The 14,169-nt window shown below is 43.4% G+C and overlaps 1 long non-coding RNA gene across 2 annotated transcripts in view; it reads right to left on the reverse strand.

Annotated features, from left to right (window-relative positions):
• Nucleotides 1–2,464: 2,464 nt before the first annotated feature.
• LOC121831018 (uncharacterized) overlaps nt 2,465–14,169 on the reverse strand; it is a 35,474-nt gene continuing 23,769 nt past the window's right edge. The window contains exons 2-4 of one of the 2 annotated variants that reach the window (XR_013053028.1): nt 6,833–6,937; nt 4,495–4,691; nt 2,465–2,600 (exon numbers count right to left, since the gene is read on the reverse strand). This is a non-coding gene — a long non-coding RNA (uncharacterized LOC121831018). The remainder of the gene's footprint in view (nt 2,601–4,494; nt 4,692–6,832; nt 6,938–14,169) is intronic. The other variant, XR_013053029.1, reaches the window with a different exon arrangement.

Consider the following 14,169-nt stretch of genomic DNA (forward strand, 5'->3'; position numbering starts at 1 on the left):
GGTTTCCTCAACTTGTTTTCTAATCATTTCTGATTGGTAGTTTCCCTTTCAGCCAGCCTTCTGATCAAAGCCAGCAGGTAATAGAGAGGAAGGAAAAAAACAAAATAACAAAAACAAAAAAAATGAAGAAACTCATCACCCCACACTTCCGAGTCCCTGTCCAGTCTACCTGCCATCATTTACGTCGTTACTGTTGTATTTTACCAGATGCTTTAGCAATAAAGCACAGGCTGCAGTGGGCGTCCTCTGGTTTGGTCAGAAGTGAAATCTATCAATCCAATTAAAGAATGTTTTAAGGGCTGAGGAGATGGCCTAGCTCATAGTACTTGCCACACAAGCATGAGGACTTGAATTCAATCCCTTCACTCACATGAAAAGCTGGGAGTGGCAATACATGCATATAGTCTCAGCACAGGGGAGGCGGACACAGGAGAACCTTGGGCCTTGCTAACAGCCAATCCAGCCAAGTCAGGAAATCCCATGTTCACTGAGAGACTGTCTCAAAAAATAAGATGGTGAGTGAGTGATGTTGACATCTGGCCTCCACAAGCATACACACAAACACAAGTGCACAGACAGGCATGAACACACACACACACACACACACACACACACACACACACACACACGCTCATAAAAATATAGGAGTAAAAATTTAAACAATGTTTTAAGTTACCTTTCTTTTATTTCAGGTTAATAACATCTCCTAATGTGGGGACATTTGAATTTCATTTTGTATGAATTTTCTGTACAGTGTGCCCAATTTTCTCCTTAATTATAAAATTTTTTACAGAAGAGTAAAAAGTCCTTTTTCCTCAATACAAGTGTCAGTGTTTCCTCCGCTCCTGTCTTCTGAGTTCCCCTGTGCTGACTGAACATTTGGTTTTGTTTCTTGTGGGTGCAGGTGTTCTCCATTTCTAAGTAGCCAATCTTATCAGTTCATTTTCACCTTCTCCTGCTGTTACAAAGGCCTTTGCTGTGGGGTGTGTGTGTGTGTGTGTGTGTGTGTGTGTGTGTGTGTGTGTGTTTATGGTTGGCACATGAAGTGTCCCCTACAAGGCTCCCATGGTGAAGGCCTGGTCCCCAGTGCAGCAGTATCAGGGGAGAACTTTAGGGAAGCCACTGTGTCATGAGATTCTGACCTACTGCATGAATGAATCTATGGTGGATTCATAGTTTGGTGGCAGTATTGGGAAAGACACAGATTAGGAGGTGGAGACTAGTTGGAGGAAGCAGGTAACTGGGGTCACACCCTTGAAAACTCCTCCGTGTCCCTGGCCCATTCCTGTCTCCCCCCTCTCCTGTTCTCTCCCTCTCCCTCAAAGTCAGGATTTAGATGGTGAATTGCCTGAGCTTGTACCATCTAAAACCATATTCTAGGCTCCACAATGGTCTTCTTGCTGGCAGGCTGACCAACCTACAAATGCGTGGTCTATGAACTTTTGTTCAGCCCTGCCCACATCCCTTCCACCTCTCATCTCTGCCCTCTGGCTTAGACTTGCTTGCCACCCTCTCCTCCAAGCTCTCTAACATGGAAGGTCCATCAGCCTTCTCTGAAATCACCAACTGTGAGCATACCCCTTGACTGCCAGCCAGCCCGCCCGCCCACTGGGACCACTCCCTCTGCAGTTTGTGTGGCTTGAGTTTCACCTTGTGATGCCAAAAGTGGTGTTTGCTCTTCTGTTTCTCAGTGTGCTTATTCCTTCTGGATGGTTTCTAAGAAAAATGAGAAAAATTGTCTAATATCCATCCTTCTCAAGCTGCCATTTCCAGTTCTATAAGTTGGGGGTTTTACTAGGAAAAATTGAGGCAAGAGTTCTGGATTTTTCAAAGTTTTTATACTTGGCATACACATCCTAATACATTTTCCCCCTATAGTTATTTTAAAATATCTTCATCATGTAAGAATGACTCACTAAATAACCTCTGGCTGTCTCCAGCATGGCAACTCAGATCCTACATGACTTCCAGTTTGCCTCAGTCCAGACCGAGCCCTTAATTTCTTTCAGCAACAACAACAACAAAAAAAATGTCTCTTAGAGAAATTTGCAAAACCGAGCCCTTCCTCAGGTTCAGCACTCATAGCTGCAAATTAAACAGGTTCTTTGTCTGTCTTTCTTCCTCTTTCTCTGTGTCCCAAGAAGCTGGCTCAGCCCATGGACCACAGTGATTTCCTTGTCCTCTGCCTCTGGATAGGTTTGGTTGCTGAGGCATGGGCAGGGGACTGGGTAGAAGTAGGAGGAGGTCACAGGCTTCATTATTTGGCTCTCTCTGTGCTGAGTCACTGCAGGCTGGTGAGTTGGCTGTGTCATCCACAGAAGGCCATAGCTGTGGCCAGGAAGTCTTCCCTATGGTTGAGTAACTCTCTTGCTCCTTGGCTCTAGAGCTATCATGGTGGTGACTCCCGGCCATCACTAGCATCTTAGTCATTGTGCTATTGCTGTGAAAAGACACCATAACCACTGCAACTCTTATAAAAGAAAGCATTTAACTGGGGCTTGCTTACAGTTTCAGAGCTTTAGTCCATTGTCATCATGGTGGGAGCGTGGTAGCAGGCATACATGGTGCTGGAGAAGTAGCTGAGCGTTCTGCATCCAGATCTGCACTTTACAAAAAGAGAAAGTGATAGTGGGCCTGGCTTGAGCATTTGAAACGTCAAAACCCACCCCCAGTGACACACTCCTCCAACAAGACCACACCTCAGAATCTTTTTTATCCTTTCAAATGGTGCCAATCTCTGGTGACTAAGCATTCAAGAATATGATCCTATGAAGGCCATTCTTATTCAAAACACTGCAACAAGGTCAGATTACCAACCATGCTATATGGTTTCCCTGCATTCTACCCATGCCTTTTGGAATTGTGTTTTTAAAACTCTGCTTAAAGGGAACATACTTCTGTATGCTGCTCCGAACATCCTCCAGTATCTCGAAGTAGCTCTGTAGTTGTTACAGATCTGCCTCTTCCCAACATGACTAAGATGTGACTTAAAATTCCATTTGTAGTATTCATGTTTGAAAATCTTTGGATGGCATCAAGCAAATATTTTTTAAAATGAAGGGCTGAAGAGATGGCTCAGTGATTAAGAGCACCTGATACTCTTGCAGAGAACCAGAGTTTGATTCTCAGCACCCACATAAGGTAGCTCACAACAGCCTGTGACTCCAGCTCCAGGGAATCCAATTTCCTCTTCTAACACACCCATACACAAACACACATACACTTAAAAATAAATACGTTTTAAAGTGAAAACTTAGGACTAGGACATAGTCCAGGCAGAAAAGTATTTGCCTTTCAAGTGTGAGGACCCAGTTCGTTCCCATAACTCACACCAAAAAGAAAAGAGATGAAAAAAAGAAAGAAAAGAAAAAGACAAAGAAAGAACTTGGCCTGGTGCTGTGGGTTTATAATCCCACACCAAGAAAGCAGAGAAAGATAGATCCTGGCCCATGACCAGCCAGTGTAGCATGTTAGAATTCCAGGCAAGTGAGAGGCTCTATTTCAAAAAACAAAACAAACAAAATAACAACAACAACAACAAAAAAAAAAAAACCACATTTCAAGTTATGGCCTCCACATGCACACATACACACATGTGTATCTGTGTACACATGAACATGCACACACATGAACCCACATATAACACACAATATAAAATAAGGTTCTAGAGAGTGATGGATAAAAAGTCTATATAAATAGCAATGTTGGTGGAGAATTACCATTCTGATTATACAAATTTACATTTAAAATGTAACACCTGACAGTAACCTTTAAACCAAATCAATTATAGTCAAATATTTTGCACAATGTTTAAAATGTCTCAACAGATCAAATAGAAATAAGTGGGAAAGAAGATGACCTTTAAATTTTCATTAAGGTTTTTTGATGTTTTGCATGTCGATATTGAGGAATGAAAAACAGAAGCTTATTTTCATATTTTAAAGATCTGTTCCATCTGTCTGGAAAGGAAGAATGCAAATTCTTTGCATCCTCCTGTAGTGTGGAATGCAAACCCCTCTTTGTTAGGATGGAGTTGTATCATGTAGGTATCTTGAATATCTGGCTAAATGTGCTACTTTAGTTCTGCTGTGTTTTGACTAAAAGCCTATACCATAGAGTAATACCTGTTTCTCATTTATGGAATAACCAAAGACACATTTTGGTTCCAGTTGCCTTTTCAATTTCTTATCTTAGCAGGGAGCAGGCTAAATGGCTTATGGCTCTTTCTCATCCACACATTTCTGGGACAGAGCCATTGGAGTGATAGAATCCTCCTGAGATTGCTCACCTGAGGAGAACCGCACATTGTCAATGCTGGGTTTCGATTCCATGGGTAACTTAGCTAGCAGAGTCTGCTAATCAGTAGGGCCAAGGACCATACATGGTTTGAAATTTTATTCACTTGTGAGTTAACAAGTTAGTCTGTCTCAGCTTCATAGATGCTGTCAAAAGGCCTGAGTGGGCAACTGGGTCAGAGACGAAGGACACTCTCACCTTGTTGGTGGCAGTCACCAATGTGCTTTGTGATAGTGGTTCCTGTATTGCCCATGGGGTCACAAAGAGCATCTAGGCAGCTTCTCATATTCATCCTGTTGGCTGTAACATGGACAGATGCTCAGTTCCATGCTGTCATCCTCAGCAGAAGACTTCTCTTATTCTTTTAGGAACTGTATGCAAACTGGGATTTGTGGCTTTGAAACAGAAAAGAATTGCAGAATTAGCCAGTGGGAAGCAGAGTTGGAGTTTTATTAAAATTAGAAAAGGCTCAAGAAATGACTGATAGGCTCTAGAGTCACATAGGAGACAGACCTTGGGTGTGTCTGTGAGGGATTATCTAGATTAGATTAATTGAGGTGGGAAGCCCCATCCTAATTGGGGACAGCACCATCCCATGGCTGAGGAGGAATAAAAGGAGGAACTGAGTTGAGTGCCAGCATTCATTTCCTTCCCTTCCTGACTGTGGATGCAGTGTGACCAGCACCTCACATCCCTGTCACCATCACTTCCCACCATGATGGACTGTACCCTCAACTATGATCCGAAGTTTCTTAAGCTGCTTTAAAATTTTTCAGTTATATATATTTTCAACCATAGAACAATGTTCAGTAGCAGCACAGTGTGACTGGGTGATAGGCCGATGCTGGGGTTGCTTTTGTGGGAAGGATTTTGTTCCAATGACAGGAAAAGTAGCTGACACATCACCTTAGTCTTTGTTGTTGTTTTGTTTTTTTAATTAAAAGACATGAAAAGGAACTCTGTCACCATTTTCCTCTTGCAGTCTACCTGCTTCATTCAGAGACTTTCAGATTTCCTTCATCCCCTGCTGATGACCACTCAGAGAGAAGAGTTACATCACACAAGCTGAGTATGGTCTAGGGACCTGGGGCATACACAGCCATTCCAGGAAGAGGACCCACGTGCAGGGACCCAGGGAAGAGTCCGTGGAGGGTGGTGAGGAAGGGAGGACCTTGAAGTGGGTGCTGAAGCCAGGGATGTGTGCAGCAGCCTGATCTACACTCCTGCAAAGAGCAGGGAGCCTGTGAGGCAGGCTACTCAGCACTGGGCAACCTTCTCACTGGGACCTCCTTCCTTGCTTCACTGAGCCTCACTGAACATCCGAACCCCAGCCCAAAGATCACACAGAACAATTGAGCTTTTTCTTACCCTGTGTTTTCTGCTTCCTTTCCCTCCCCTGAGCCTCCAAAACTGAAAATAACTGGTTTCTATCTGGGTTGAGAAGCCGCCCCACCCCAAGAGCAGCCAGAGAATCAGGGCTAAGGGTAGCTCCCTGGTCCAGCATTTTATTCTCATTGAGCACCAGGGTGGAGTGGTTACTCCCAGTATGAAGCTCACTCTTAAGTCAGAGATAAGAGATTGACTCTTAGATGCCCCCATTTTATGGGGGCTAAAACAGCTCAGCTCCCCCCTGCACCTACTGATTTTTATCCTTTGTGTCAACCAAAATGACAGAACAAAAGATAAAATAAAATCAGCACCATTGGATGGTAAGCCTGGAGCTGCCACTTGTTTTGATTATATTATACATTTAAAATTATTAATGAGATAACTTTTGGAACTCAAGCTCAAATTATGCTTGGCGAGAATGGTTTCTTTTCCATAATGAAACATTTAAGTAATGCTTGGCTAATTGGACTACAAAGTATTCATTCATAACCTTCCAGTTCTTACCATAACAGAGATGAATTAAGAGGTCAGCAAGAAACTGGTGTAAGCTGAAACCACATTTTTTATGTAAATCTTTGTTGATCACAACTGAGGGGAAAGTTAAGGGAAAAGCTTGCGTGTGATATTTTTATACAATGCTAATAAAAAGACTATAAATTTGAAAATTTTGAATCATAAGTACTCATTTGAAAGCATATGTCATTGTGGTGTGATTTTTAGCTGTCAAAAAATCAAAGCAATTAACACATGTCATGTGGGATACTCAATCTGCTCGATGGGATATGAATGGGATATTGTGACAAACCTTACTATTCATGAAAATTGAATTGTATATTTAAAAGGTAAAAGTGCTTAACTCACAAGTGTCCAGTGACAACTCGATGATTTGTGGGTCTGAGTCCCATGGAAGTGTTTCTCCTCAGCCTGTTGAGGAGGGATTCATAGGCTGTACTGCTGTAGGACAGCGCCCCCAAGTGGAAGGGTGAGAGCAGTGTCGCTCCAAACAGTTACTGGAGCTTTACAAAAACTCTCCTAGATAAAGCAACTTAACAGCATGTATATGATTGCTTTACAGAGTTCCTGAGACTCAGGACAGGATGACTCAGCGTGGTGCTTCAGGCTGGGTCTTTCCCACCCAGACTATGACCTGAGGCTGCAGTTGCAGGAGGTTGGGGGTCTGATCACGCAGTGGCTGGCACACATGACTGACAGCTCCAGAGTGGCCACTGGATACCCATGACATAGCAGCTGACTGCCCGCAGAGGGAGAGAGAGGAGAGAAAAGGCCACTGGATACCCATGACATAGCAGCTGACTGCCTGCAGAGGGAGAGAGAGGAGAGAAAAGGGGAGAAGCTCTGGGAATTGTAATCATTTTGAATCAGCTAATCCTCAAGTCACACAGCATCATTTCTGCCTCTTTCCCTTTGTTAAAAACAAATTAAGTTCAGCCCACATTCCAGCGCTCCACTATCTGAAGAGAGTGCTAAAGACTGGCATTTCAAATCACGGCTGTAAGGCAGTGAAGTTAGACACAGATGACGCTCCATTTACACCTTTCCCTGTTCAAGGGGCTGTGATTCTAATGTCAGATCCCAAAGCCACACTTCTCAAAGAAGCTAAGGAATCGGATGTGTGCTGAAGACAGACAACTCTGCTTTCATAAAACAGAATCTGATGTGCAGGGCTTCCTGAACAGGAGGCACTGTCATGGCAGCCCTGCTCCTACAGAGGACATTCATGCATTGTCGGCACAACTGGTTGAACTCATGGTAGTGTCGTTGGTCCAGACAAGCCTTGTGCCAGAACTGGGCTTTCAGAAGTTATGTACTGGGACAGAGTGGAATGGCAAGAAGAGAGGATTTACAAGGACTTAGGAGCATTCCTGGGCTGCACCTCAAGATGAGCCTCTGGATGAAGCTTCACCATCACCTGAGGCTGTCCTTTGACCTCCAGACATCACTGGCCTGTGGGCATGATGGCTAATCTTGGTTGTCATGCTGACATACCTCAGAAGAAGGAACCTCACCTGAAGAACTGCCTCCCATCAGACTGGCCTGTGGGCATGCCTATGGAGCGCTTTCTTAATTGCTGATTGCTCACCATCCCTAGGCAGGTGGGTGTGGGCTATATAAGAAAGCTACCTAAGTAAACAAGAAGAACCAAACCATTAAACAGAGTTCCCTCCATAGTCTCTACTTTCAGTTCCTGCCTCAGTTTCCCTTGATGATGTAAGTTGAAATAAACCCATCTGAAAATCCCTTTTGGTCATGCTGTCTATTACATTAACAGAAAGCAAACTAGAACATACCCACACATACCCCCCACACAAAGAAAGAGTGAAAACAAAATGTAAGATAAAAGTGTACACCAGCTTTTATTGTGGGAAGAATTTACATAACGCTGCCCCATCTGCTCCAGTAAGTCTACTGTGGTGTTTCCAAACCGGCATGGAACCCAGCACAAACAGAGGCATCTGGCCACTGTTGACTGAATCAGAAAATCACCTGGGGATGTGTTGGGGGCGGGGGAGGACGGGACAGAGTGCTTTCTGCAATGGATCCAGCTCATTTCTCATCTTGCATCAGCATCCCAGTGTACCAGGTTTTCTCTTTTGGGCCACCAACCAGCTCCCAAATCATGACATTGAGACTTCTTAGTTATGAATGCTCGGCCTAGCTTAAGCTAGTTTCTAGCTAGCTCTCTTTAACTTAAATTAACCTGTTTCTCTTTATCTAACTTTTGTCTCTGGGCTTTTTACCTTTCTGTCTGTCTTACTTTCCTGCTGTCTCCATGTCTGGCTGCCTAGCAGCTGCCTGGCTTCTGGTCCCAGGCCTGTCCCTCTCTTTCTCCCTCATTCTCTTCCTTCTTCTCTCTCCTCTTATTTATTGTCTCTGCCCACCAGCCCACCTGTCACTCTCCTGCCTAGCTATTGGACGTTTAGCTTTTTATTAGACCAATCAGTTGCCTTAGGCAGGCAAAGTGAAACAAATGAAACACACCTTTACACAGTTAAAATAACATTCTACAGCATAAACAAATGTAACACCTCTACATAGTTAAAACAGTATCCCATAACACCCCAGTCAGCAGGTGCCTCTCCCTCCAGGTCTCTGCACAGGAATTTTTGCAGACTGGCATAGATCCCAAGTGCCAGAGACTCTAGGAGGTTCACCTTCCACTTTTTTTCTCACCATGTAGTAAAACGTAAATTCACATTAACCCAGTCAAGGCATGAATTCTTTCACCAGTAGCATTCTACAACTCAGAACTTCTTCAAAATATGTTTTTCTATTCTATTGCCACATTACAATGATAATTAATGTCCAAGTGATGACCTTGAAGGTCTGTCAGACTTGAGAAACCTAATGAATAATTAAGACAATGAAATGGTTTTCAATGAGATTTCATGCTTAGTGAGTTTTGGATTCTAAGGTTTTTGATGGACGGTCACGGATGGTTGTCTAATTCCCCAGTCATGCAAGTAAACAGATTTGCTTGTTTCAGAGGCACAGCCACGGTGTCGTCTGAGATGTAATACACATCCAGCCAATTCTAGCATGGCTCCAGTCACAGCCGCAGGGAGGTGGGAATGGCTGGAACCACCTACAACCTTGTAGATTGGAGAACAAATATTTGTTGACAAGGCATAATCAAAAGCATAGTATTTTAATAGTAGTTGAAATGATCTAGCAGTTGAAATTAAGAATGGTTATAAAGCACATACCAAAATATTGTTCTTAAAAAAATACTTCTGTTTATTTGTACATGTGTGCCTGTGTCTGTGCCACATAAGTACAGGTGCCTTGGAGTACAGAAGAGGGTGTTGGATTCCCTGGAGCTGGAGTTGTAGGTGATCGTGGGCAACACAATGTGGGGGCTGGGAACTGAACTCAGGTCCTCTGCAAGAGCATCAAGCTATTAACCACTGAGCCATCTCTCCATCACCACTCTTTCCCCAAATACTGTTCTTTGCATTAAGGAGCCATATGTTGAGCTTTCCTGGACTGCAGGGTTCTTTTCCTACTGCAGGTACCATCTCATAGTCCCTCTTACTGCTCCTGTTACTGGCAGACATGTTGCCCAACTTGGAGAAAGTTGCAAATCACTGTTTACAGAGGCAGAAAATCAACTCTCACACCCACATTTGACAGATGAAAACTAAGGTCCAAAAAGGTGCAAGACTTGCCCTAAATCTATGTAACAAGCCCATCACAGGGCCCTATGACATTGTTTCCCAATCCCCAAGCAGAGGCCTTTGTGTACTGTAACGCAAAGCTAGTGCAAAGCTCTCCACCCACCATAGCCAGAGGAGCAAAAGGAAAAGTTAAAAATGCTGGGAAATGACATTTCGATGAAGCATTTAACTGATCAGGCTAAAGTACCACTGGTTCATTAAAAATAACCCAATTGAAGTATGCCAAAAGCCTTTAGCAGATCAGCACCTGCCTGGAGTTGTTCACCTTGAAGGTCTCTGCATTTCAGGGCTAGAGAGGAGGCTCAGTGGTTAAGAGCACTGGCTGCTCTTCCAGAGGACCTGGGTTTGATTCACCACCCCACATGGCAGCTCACAACCACCTGTAACTCCAATTCCAGGGGATCCGATGCCCTCTCTGATCTCTGTGGACACCAGGCATGCATGTGGTCTGTAGACATACATGCAGGCAAAACACCCATACATATGAAATAAAAGTAAAATTTAATGAGAAGGTTCTTTATATCTCAAGGACTAGGAACACGGACATTTAGGTCTTCCCATAGTGTTCTCTGGGCTCCACCTTCAGTTGGAGGCCATGTGTACGAGAGAGTGTGTGCACCTCAGGTTTGCGTGCCGACTCAGGTCACACCAAGCACAGGGCATGGGCTGGTTTGCTTGCCGCTCACCCACATCCACAGTGCAGCTGAGCCACTGGGAAATTGATCCTTCACAGCTCAACACACATCTCCTAAAGGCAGGGACGTGTTTATTGGTGAGGAATGGCACTTTGACATTAAGATCTGCAGTGAGGTGTGCTGCCAGCATGCTGCCCTTCCAGTGGACAGGTCTGAGAAAAGCAAACAGCCTTTAAAGAAGATGGTTTTGTGTAGAACAACTTGATTCAAATAATGGCTTATTCTAACCTTGTCTTACACTTATTTAGGTCAGAAGACAGCTTGAGGACTTTGTTCCATGTGGGTTCCCTTGAGTAAACTCGGGCTTTAGCCGTGGCCCCAAGTGCCTTCACCTGCTGAGCCATCTCACCAGTCCCTAATATTTGGGTTTACAGTTATGCACCATTTCTTCCAGTTCTGAGTTACATATATCTCTACTAGTTTATAAACTTAATACTGTATTAACAATAAATAACAAAAACGCCTTGGGTTCATTTATCCTTAGACCATCCCCTGCTGAGGTACATAACAAGACTTCTGAAATAACTTTTGTCTGTTAACTGTTGCTGCCACATTTGAAATGAAGTTAGGCTCATTTGTACCAATTTGTTTTCCATTTTAGGATTTTATTTTTAAGTTGTGAATATATTAAATGTTTACACAGTGCCAAAGTTAAAAACTGAGCAAAAAGGTAATCAGGTTCAGAGATGTCACTTCCGACCCTCTCCCCCAACAGCCTCCATCTCCACAGGAAATGTTTTTAGTGGAAATGCCTAAATGTGTTCCTACTCTTCCCTTCCTCCCTCCAAGTTCTGCTGTGGGCTCACATTGTAAATCTAAAAGCGAGTTCTAGAGATGATGTGGTTCACAGATGTTTTCCTGTGTGTTTATAGGACAACCTGTGTGTCCTACAGTATGTCTGGTGCCTCACTATGACAAACAGCATTGCCTCACACAAACGTGCAAATAACTGGTTATCTCTGATGTATTTTCAGGATAGATTCCTAGAAGTGAAGTTGCTGGGGCCCATGCACATGTTCTTAGGTTTTTCCAAGTCTCTGTATTTAGTGGGGGTTGTTTGTTATCTCATTGCAGGGATAATTATTCCTCCCATGTCTTTACCACGAAGCTCTCCATTTTTAAGAACTCTTTGTGTTCTTGCTCCATCTGTGAGGTAATTTGCAAATGTTGTTTCTTGTCACTTATCTTTTGATTTAGGAGTATTCTGTGTGTTTTAGGTAACAATTTTATTCCTCTTCCCCCAATTTTGTTTGTGGGCTTTAAGAGGTTCACCTCATTCTTTGTTTCTTGTATTTTGTTTTAACCACTGACTTACTGGAAATTCATTTCAGTGTCAAGTAGAGACTTATGTCATGTGTCTCCAGATGGCTTTCCCCAAGTTCCTCTGCCATCAATTTGGGGCACAGAGGCCAGAGTCAAACTGGAATTTGTACCTTTAACACAGAAAAGACTTTCAGGATCAGCCTGTTTATGAAGCAACATTGGGACTTAAGAAAGATATTCTAAGAGTTGGAGAGATGGCTCAGAGGTTAAGAGCACTGGCTGCTCTTCCAGAGGACCTGAGTCCAATTCCCAGCAACAACATGGTGGCTCACAATCATCTATGATGAAATCTAATGTCCTCTTCTGGTGTTCAGGCATACATGCAGGCAGAACAGTGTATACATAATAAATAAACAAATCTTTTTAGACCAGGCTGGCCTCGAACTCACAGAGATCCACCTGGTCTGCCTCCCAAGTGCTAGGATTAAAGGCTTGTGCCACCACCGCCTGGATAAATGAACAAATCTTAAAAAAGAAAGATATTCTAATAAAGGCTTAGGCACAGACTTAAGAGAAAGTAGTACTCAAAAGAAAATAAGGCACAATCAAAAGTCAGGGCCTAAGCTTTTCTGAGAGAGTCACAGAATGGGGGATGGGCTCTTCACAGGAATCATGGCTCATGTTTGGGTTTTGTTGCTTTGTTTCATAATAGGTATATGTTACGGAATATTAGTTTAAGATGTGTTACATTTATTTATGCTGTGGAATATTTGTTTAATGATGCAAAAATGTGTTGCATTCTAACTCTGTAAAGCTGTGTTACTTTGTCTGTCTAAAACACTTGATTGGGGGTTGGAGATTTAGCTTAGTGGTAGAGCACTTGCCTAGCAATCGCTAAGGCCCTGGGTTCAATCCTCAGCTCAAAAAAAAAAAAACCAAACAAACAAACCACTTGATTGGTCTAATAAAGAGCAGAATGGCCAATAGCTAGGCAGGAGAGAGAAATAGGCAGGTCTGGCAGACAGAGAGAATAAACAGAATGAGAAATCTAGGTTCATAAGAAGAGTGAGGAGCAGGCTGGAGTGGTGACTCAGAGGTTAAGAGCACTGGCTGCTCTTCCAGAGGTCCTGAGTTCAATTCCTAGCAACCATATGGCGGCTCACATCTATCTCTAATGGGATCTGATGCCCTTTTCTGGCATTCAGGCATACATGCAGATAGAGCACTCATACACATAAATAAATAAATCTTAAAAAAAAAAAAAGAGTGAGGGGCAAGAAAAGGAGAAAGAGAGGAGGACTCCAGGGGCCACACAGCCAGTTACACAGCCAGCCAAGGCATGAAAAGGAAAGAAAGATATACAGAATAAAGAAAGGTAAAAAGCTCAAAGGCAAAATGTAGTTAAAGAAAAACAGGATAATTTAAGAAAAGTTGGCTAGAAACAAGCCAAGCTGAGACTTGGCATTCATAAGTAAGAATAAGTCTATGTATTTATTTGGGAGGAGGATGCTGTGCCCCCAAAGAGTATAAAACACAAGTATAGGTGTATATACCATTTTGGCAGGCTTTGAAGTTACTCTTCTTAAAGCTAGGAAACCTAGAAGCCACCACAGGGAGATTCCTCAGGAACAGTGGATAGGATTATAGCCATAAAAGCCCCAGGATTCAGGAAGGTCAGAAATCTTTACTAAAACCAAAGGTAGCAGTCTTGTTAGAGGACCTACCCCAATGTCTGGGGGAGGAATAAGGTCCCACCCATGGCCGCGGAGGCTCCACTCATGGACATGGACACTGTGCTTTTAAGCTTGGTTCTTGAATGAAAAATACCTGTCATGCAAGGAGTATTATTTCTATGCCAGCAGCCTTCATAGCAAACAGTAATTGTGCTGGAATTCTGTGTCCGCCTGGTGAGAGGCTTTAATCAGACTCCATGGTGAGGGACTCTTTCCATTCCCATGTCCCTTTCCTTTCTATCCTATCTCACCGGCTCCATCTACTAAAAAGCTTGCCTTTTCCTCGGACAAGGATAACTTGGTTTAAGTCATTAACTTGGTATCATGCACCCAGAGACTCAGGAACAAATAACTTGGGGAGAAAGATTAACAAGGTGCAGGCCCTCCTCCCTCCTTTCCTGGGACCTGCACAGCCTTGTCGAGTACTCTCTTCCACTGGCCTCTGGACCCAAGCTCTGGCCTCTCTGAACTGACATCGCTCAGCTGCCTCGTTCCTGTCTCCTTGTTAGGTTTGCTTGGGGTTGCACTGTCTCATTCTCTCCATGGCGCTCTCTTCAGTGGTTGTTCCTCCACCCCTCCTACCCCCAGTTAGCTTCA

Source organism: Peromyscus maniculatus, chromosome 7, assembly GCF_049852395.1.
Source record: "Peromyscus maniculatus bairdii isolate BWxNUB_F1_BW_parent chromosome 7, HU_Pman_BW_mat_3.1, whole genome shotgun sequence".
NCBI lineage: Eukaryota > Metazoa > Chordata > Mammalia > Rodentia > Cricetidae > Peromyscus > Peromyscus maniculatus.